Genomic DNA, 8,098 nt, shown 5'->3' with positions numbered 1-8,098 from the left:
TCTCTCTCTCTCTCTCTCTCTCTCTCTCGCTCTCTCTCTCTCTCTCTGTGTCTCTCTCTCTGACTGCCTCTCGCTTTCAACCTCATTTTCTTTTTCACCAGCAATCCCTGCAGGTGGCGCCGGCGGAGATCGCGCGGGAGTACTACACGGGCGACGAGATGGCGGCCTTCAGGAAGCCGTCGCGTAAGCCGAAGATGCGACGACGAGTGAGAAAGCCCAGCGCCCTCACGGCCGACGACCTTGAAGCCCTCGCGCTGACACCAGGGGGCGCCACCGACCTTGGCTCGAGGTTAGGCACCCGCGCAGTCAGTCTGACATGCCTTATATTAGTGGATGGTCGCCTCTTGATCTAGTCTTAAGGATACTCTCAATGTTTTAGGCAAAATTTTACCGATTTTTTATTTTCAACTTTATTGGATGGCTAACACTATGTGCCACCTCAGTATATGCTCATTTCTCGATATAACGGTACATGTGAACTGTCAGAGCGTTTTGATTGCCCGCGTACACGTGTAGTGAGCAGCAGCTGACGTCACTGATGACGTCAGAGACATGATACAACCAGAATGTTCACGATATTTACTATGCTAGTATCATTCAGCATCAACCCTCCTACAGCTGTCATCTGCCAGTGATAGTCGAAATTGCCGCGCAACAGAAAATAGCCCCGTTTCCCTTGTTACACACTTTGCATTTAGGCGCGTGTTTGTTGACACATAGCTTAGTAACGGCATGCAGTACACATTGTACGTGCGTTTTGCATAAAAGTGCAGTGGTAACCTCGTAATTTCTCACAGTTTCTCAAGGTGCATGGAACATATTACCTATTTAGTGGAGTCAGTTAGTCATGTCACAGTAAGTACTAACAGTAGATGTTTCACATACGTTCACCCATTTTGCACACAGGCGGTCGATCATTGTGAAAAATCGAAAAACGCTGATTTCTCCATTTCTATTTCTGAAATAGTAGCCGATGTATAAATGGATATTTCTCTGTGATTACAACCCGGATTAATTTAATTTTACACTCGTTTTAATGGTAACATATTGCTGTAAAAAAGTGCGTCATGGATTGTTATTAAGTGTTGTATTTTATTAGTTATGCCTCTTTATTCGCTAAAATTTGCAATTCTAACACACAACTTGATTTTTAAGCAGTTTTTTGCATTTTTCTCAGTAAGTATTAAACTTAAAGAAAAATCATGTTGCGCTATTTTAGTACATATTGTGCTTAACCTGTGGCGAAAGTTTTGCTTCCTCAATCTTTTTGGTAATTGAGAAATATCCAAAATACCATTTTTACATAAAAATTCAAAATTTGTGTGGTAACATAATTAGATGCTGGAAATTTCATGAAACTTTTTGGCTTGAGCATAGAGATATATCTCCTCTATAAATAAAACGTGTGATTGATTTGATTCATTCATCAATAAACGTTTAATCTTCATTAGAGCAATACCCCCCCCTCTCCTGACCGGTGGCGGCCCATTCAGCCGCGCCGTTGCCGCGTCTGCCCCTCCCGCCCGAGTGGCGCCAAAGTCGCGACGAGGAGGTCGATTGGGAAGACGCCGTCTAGCCAAGGGTCAGCCTAGCTCGCTCACTAGTGGCGCCCTCGACCAACGTGGCGGGCAGAGACGGCGAGTTGCCCGACTCCGCCACTTCCCGACGACGGTGCAAAAGGCGTGAGTCGACACTCAGGTGGGGCGGCTCGCGTGTGGTGAGGTAGGCGGCAGCGTCGAGGGTGGGGGGGGGCGGTATTGGGATGCGGAGCCTAGTGAGGAAAGACTGCCCGAATGCCCGACGATTTTTTTTAAAAAAGCAAGTTGTTTTGAGTTGTTTTCTATTGAAAATTAAGGTGTGTGAAGACTCGCTTCTCGGTTCTCACTCTGTCCTCTTCTCTTCTCTCTCTCTCTCATCTCTCATCGGGTCTCTCTCCCCCTCTCGCCGCTCTCTCTGGCTCGTCATCCCCCGGCTCTCTCGGCTCGTCCTCTTCTCTCCTCTCACGACCGAGCTCCCGGCACGACGCGGTCTTCAATCTCTGTCTCTCGTCTTCCGCTCTCCCCCCAATCCTCCCTCCTCCCTGCGGCCGCTCTCTGCTCTCGTCTCTCGCTCAAACAGATCCCGCTCTCGCTCCCGGTCCTCTCGGTGACTCCTCGGGCCGCGGTGTCCTCTCTCTTCTCTGTGTCCTCTCTCTGCACTGTCTCTCGCTCCAACCTATCTTTAGTCTTTTTCACAACCAAGCAATGTCCTGCCAGTGGCGCCCGCCTCGGCGGAGATCGCCGCGGGACGTAGCTACACGGCGACGAGATGGCGCGCGCTTCAGGAAGCCGTCGCGTAAGCGCAGAAGATGCGAAGCGAGCGACGTGAGAAAGCCCCAGCGCCCTCACGGCCGACGACCGCCTGAGCCCTGGCGGGCGGCTGACCCAGGTGGGCGCCATCTGACCTGTAGGCGTCGGGTTAGGCCAACCCGCTGCGGCGTCAGTCTGACACTATCTTCTATGATATAGGTGGATCGGTCGCCTCTCTGATCTAGTCTTTACGCTGATCACTGCTGCAACAAATGTTTTCTAAGGCAAAATTTTACCGGATTTGTTTATATTTCAACTTATATTGGACTGGCTTCAAAGCTATGTTTGCCCACCGTCAGCTAGTAATGCCATTTCTCGCATATAAACGGTACAATGGTGAACAATGTGCAGACGGAGCGCCTTTGATTGCCCCGCGTACACGGTGTAGTGAGCCGGCAGCAGGCTGACGTCGACTGAACTGACGTCAGATGACATGAATACAACCAGAATGTTTCACACGATATTTACTGTATGGCTACGTAGTCATTCAGCAATTCAACCCTCCTAACAGCTGTCACTGCGCCCAGATGACTAGCTCAGCAAAAATCTGCCGGGCCGCAAGAAGACGACCGCACAACGAGAAAATAGCCCGCGTCTCTCCTTGATTACCAACTGCGGAGGGACCTGGCATTTCAGAGCGCGTGTTTGTTGAAACAGGAGTAGCTTAGTAAAGGCACTGCAGTGCAACCATGCGCGAGTGAACGCGCGTTTGCATAAAAGTGCGATGGTAACCTCTTCGTAATTTCCATCAGCTTTCCAAGGTGCACTCGGAACGCTATTACCTAGCGTTTAGTGGAGTCAGGTGTAGTCATGTCACAGTTAAAGATACTTAAATCAGTAGTAATGGTCTTCATCATACGTTCACGACCCAGGTAACTAGAGTAGCTCATTTCGCACACAGGCCGGTGCCGAGTCATTCGTGAAAAATGCGCAAGAACGCTGAATTTCTCCAATTGTCCTATTCTCTGAAAATAGTAAGAGCGCCGATGTATAAATGGATATTTCTGGCTGTGATTACAACACAGCGGATGTAATTTAATTCTTAACACTCTGTTTTAGATGGGTTAAGCATCATTGCGGTAAAAAACGACGCCGCGTCATGATTTTGTTTATTAGTGTTGATATTTTATTTAGTTATGCCTCCTTTATTCGCGCTAAAATTTGCAAATTCTAACACAACGGGCGGTCAACTTTGAATCTTTTAAAGCGCAGTTTTTTTCGCACTTTTTCTCTCAGTACAGTATTAACTTTAAAGCAATGAAATCATGTTGCAGGGCTATTTTAGTACACTATTTGGTGCTTTAACTGTGGCGGAAAAGTTTTGCTTCCTCAATCCTTATTTGGAAGTGAGAGAATTATCCAGAAATACCATTTTACATAAAATTGCAAAATTATGTGGGTGTGTAACATCAATTTCAGATGCTGGAAGACTTGTCATGAGAAGACTTTTTGGGTCTTGAGCATAGAGATATATGCTGGGTGATTGATTCCGATTACATTCATACAATAAACCGTTTTTAAACTTTCAATTAGAGCAATGATCGGCCGTAGGCAAGGTGGAGAGTATCCTTAATTAGTTATTATTTATTAATTATTAAAATTTAAATAGTATGAATTAATAATTGATTAATTCTTGATTCTTAACCTCCCCGCCCGTTAGATTTCTCTTAATTCGTTAGTGATCTTGGAGAGTCTAGATTCAGCTTTAGATGAGTCCTGTTAAGGGTTTCTGTCCGCAAGAAAAAATTTTGCCACTCGGCTATAGAATGTTCTTTGAATAGTGCTTCAGACGTCACATGAGGGCAGTGTGCTACTCATTATTTAATTTCGTAATTCATGTCTATGATTTTATATTAATTCATATATTTCTGTAGTAGTGGTCTAGTTTAAGCTATGTGCTCTCAACCTTGTAGCTGAAAATACCCATTCTTATAAAAACCGCAGTGTTCACGACCTCGAGTGACCCGCTTGACGTCTTGAACCCCTTGCAAACTTGCGTTTAAGCTAAGAATAAGCTAGCATTAATCTAATGTACAGGATCTTTATAATAATGTTTTTTTGTTATAATTTCTTTATTTCCAGGCATGTTAGCAAACTGTTACAGCCTTTTCCAGCGGCATGTTTCAATATTACATACTTGTACATATATACTTGTTAACGTTATATATCAATTTGGATTATGGATGGTATAAGTCTTTGGCTACGCACGAATGCACTTTAATAACTCATAACTTACATTTGTATGTGTATTCGAGATCAGCATACATATGAATTCAGCACAATCAAGACTTAGTGGGTATATGTGGAGCTAGAATGCGGAGGAGAGTTAATTTCTATGCGGTGGTTTCCTATCTGCTAAATGAAATAGTTAGAAGCCCGTTGTACGCATCCTCCTGATGAAGTCAATTCCCGCCATCTTCTCGTCACTCTCTGTCGGCTTCCTCTCTCTCTCTGCTGCTTTTCTGTCGCCTGCATCGCACACCGCCCTTGGCATCGATCTCATCTGCTCTCTATCTCTCCTCCCTCGTCCCTCTCCTCTCTATCTATCTCTCTCTCTCTCATCGTCGTAGTCTTCCATCGTCTCTGATCTATGCTCATCTCGGTCTCTCTCTCGTCTGTCCTTGCTCACCTTGCCTATCGCACGAGCGACGAGGTCGCGAGCCGTCATGAAGTCTGAACCCCTCCCCACCCCCGGCGTCGTCGGGCGGCAAACAGCCAGGAGCGCATCCCGCTGATAGACGGTATGCGAGGACATGGAGATGGAGGTGGAGGACGCGGGGCTGCCCCGCCTCGACGAACGTGAGTTATAGAGGGCGCCGGCGTCGAGGCGCGGGAGGGATGGCGGGAATGATCGGGAACCCAGTTGATATATTGGCGGTGGGTTGCAAACAACTTTCTCTCTCGTGTGGATTCTCTCGTGTAGTTGTAATGTGCAGCAATAATAATATAATAATATAAGTCAAATGTATTTATTAGCTCAGGTCTGACAGTAGTCAGGATGCAGCTTCTAGAATCGGCACCGATCGTGCCGTGGCCACCCCGTCCCGTACCGTGCGTGCGTGCGTCGTCAACAGTGGCACAAATCTTAACCGGCTCGACGTACGGTCACGGATATTCGTCACATCGGGGGGATCCGTCCAACACGAGTTGGGATGTCCGAAGCTGGGGGTCAAAGGTCAAGGTCAGAGTGTAAAAAGAAAGGGGGAAACATCACTCCTTCAACTCGGTAAAAGAGTATAGTGAGGAACATGACAGAATTGCGGCACAAATCTAAAACGGCTTCGACGGCTAGGCTTGTGATAGTCGGTGTATAGCATGCATGGTAGGAAAAGCCATCACTGTGCTGAATTGGAGGTCAAAGTCAATGGCCACAGGTAGATTTACACGCAATTTTTCTTGAGAGGAACATGGTCTGACGAGCGATTGAAAATTTTTTTGTTTCAGTGGTGACCTAGCAATTTTTATGCTTTATTGAAAGGACCATGAAATGTACCTTCTGGGCTGACATTGCGAAGAGGTAAGTGTCGGATGTAACTTTTGACCATCACAGGAGGGTCTAAACATGGGAATTTGTTTACTGTCTTTAAAAAGACTTTGACTGCCCCAGAGGTTTCTAGTAAGAATCTATCATCCTGGATGTATTGAGGCTACAATTCACAATGAAATTTCCAGAAAGGCGTAAATTAGGTTGAAGAGTTTATGCTCTTTAAATCGTATTATAGATTTCTATGGCATTCTGTAACTGTCAGTATGTTACATGTAACGTACTCGGCGCACTGCCGAATGGCCACTGCCAGTGCATGTGTGGTGGTACTGCGTAGTTTTCGACCTGCGTTAATTGTAACAGGTGGACAGCTCTTCTATTGGGCAGCCTTAGGCTTGCGTAGTCAAATGGATGAGTGCTTACCTATTCCTGTCTTGCAAATAAGTTTGTTGCTACTAGACGTACGATGGGAGCGTTCCATCTCTTAATTCTGAAGAACAACTTAAAGCGTAAGCGCCATTCGTGGCAACTTTCATAACAATCCGAACGAACATTCCTTTATAGAAGGTTCTGAATGACCATCCCTGTGCATTCCAGCTTTTCGGCAGTGTATGTGAACACATTGGGACTAACAGGGTTTTACTGAATCCGCCACCCACTCCACCACAGGTCAACCGCAGTAGACGTTAGACTCAGCGTGTCTCGCTTCCGCGGCACTTATTAATATCACAATGTAGGGAGAAAGGGTGGAGGGGGTTCAAAAAGACGACAGAGATAAACGGGGGGAAAGAGAGCGAAGAGAAAGATATATACAGTCTAAGACTCCAAATCCCCGAGCGGCAGGCGCCGGCCCACCCCCAGCCCGCCAGAGCCTTCACCGCCGACCGAGCCCACGACCACCAAAGCACCGAAGAAAATGCCGCCGGACAACCAACAAGGAACAATAACAACCCAGCGACTGGAGGACGCTGCGCCCTGGGCAGCGACCGAGAGCGTGGAACCCGCCCCGGAAGAGAATAGGATAAGATCTTATAGAGAGAGAGAGGAGAGAAAGAAAGAGAGTGAGAGGGTAGAGGGAGGGTGAGAGCCGCGGTGAGACCAGAAAAAGGAGTTGAGAGCGGCATTATACTCGTGTGTTGTCCTACACGCACCTAGACATCACCGCATCTCTCTCTGTCGGCCGCGCGCACTTGCGGTGCGCAACAGCGTATTCACGAGCGGAGATGTCTCGGCCGCGGACCGCGAGGACCTGCTGCGTCACGATAGAGGCAACGACGCCGCCAAGAGAGGACTACAGGTGGCGCTACACAAGGCGGCGGCAGATGAGAGCAGACAGAAGAGGGCGCGACGTGCCAGGGTTAGAGCAGGTATGGGGCGCTGTCTCGCTGGGTGACAGCAGGAAAGGGCGGAGAGATGGGTGGAGCAGAGGGAGGGAACAGAGAGACTGGTGGCGGAGAGGGAGGTGAGACAGATGGGTAAGAGGAGAGGGAGGGAGAGGATATGGGTGGAGGAAAGGGAGGGAATAGAAGAGATGGGTGGAGAGAGGGAGGGAGAGAGAGATGGTGGGAGAGAAGGAGAGGGAGAGAGAGATGGGTAGAAGGAGCGGGCCGGGGGAAGGGAGGGAGAGAGATTGGTGGAAGGAAAAAGGAGGGAGAGCAGACGATAGGGAGATGGGTTGGTGGAGAGGGAAGGGAGAGAGAGAATGGGTGGAGGAAGAGAAGGGAGGAGAGAGAGATGGTGTAGGAGAAGGGAGGGCAGCAGAGACAGATGGGGTGGAGGAGAGGGAAGGGAGAGAGAGATGGTAGAGGAGAAGGGAGGGAGAAGAGAGAGATGGTGGACGGAGAGGGAGGGAGAAGGGAGTGGAAGCAGAGAGATGGGTGGAGAGAGGGAGGGAGAGAGAGGGTGGAGGAGAGGGAGCGGAGAGAAGATTGGTCAGCGAGGAAGAAAGGGAGGGAGAGAGAGATGGGTGGTTAGAGAGGGAGGGAGACAGAGATGGGTGGCAGGAGAGGGAGGGAGAGAGGATGGTGTACGAAGAAGGGAAGGGATAGAGGTCAGATGGGTGGAGGAGAGGGCAGGGACAGAGGATGGGAGGAGGAGAGGGAGGGACACGAGATATGGGTGTAGGAGAGGGAGGGAGAGAGAGATGGGTGTTAGGAGAAGCGGAGGGAGAGAGCAGAGATGGGTGGAGCAGAGGGGAAGGGAGAGAGAGATGGGGGGGGGCCGAGAGAGGGAGGGCGACAGAGAATTATGGGTGTAGGGAGAGCGG

The 8,098-nt window shown here is 48.6% G+C and overlaps 1 protein-coding gene across 1 annotated transcript in view; it reads left to right on the top strand.

Moving 5' to 3' along the window:
* LOC106811764 (U4/U6.U5 tri-snRNP-associated protein 1-like) overlaps nucleotides 1–8,098 on the top strand; it is a 27,846-nt gene that overhangs the window by 679 nt on the left and 19,069 nt on the right. The window lies entirely within an intron of this gene.

Source organism: Priapulus caudatus, unplaced genomic scaffold, assembly GCF_000485595.1.
Source record: "Priapulus caudatus unplaced genomic scaffold, Priapulus_caudatus-5.0.1 Scaffold572, whole genome shotgun sequence".
In the NCBI taxonomy this organism is placed as follows: domain Eukaryota; kingdom Metazoa; phylum Priapulida; class Priapulimorpha; order Priapulimorphida; family Priapulidae; genus Priapulus; species Priapulus caudatus.
Note: the sequence above shows the minus strand (reverse complement) of the source record. Positions and strands in the feature narration are given on the sequence as shown.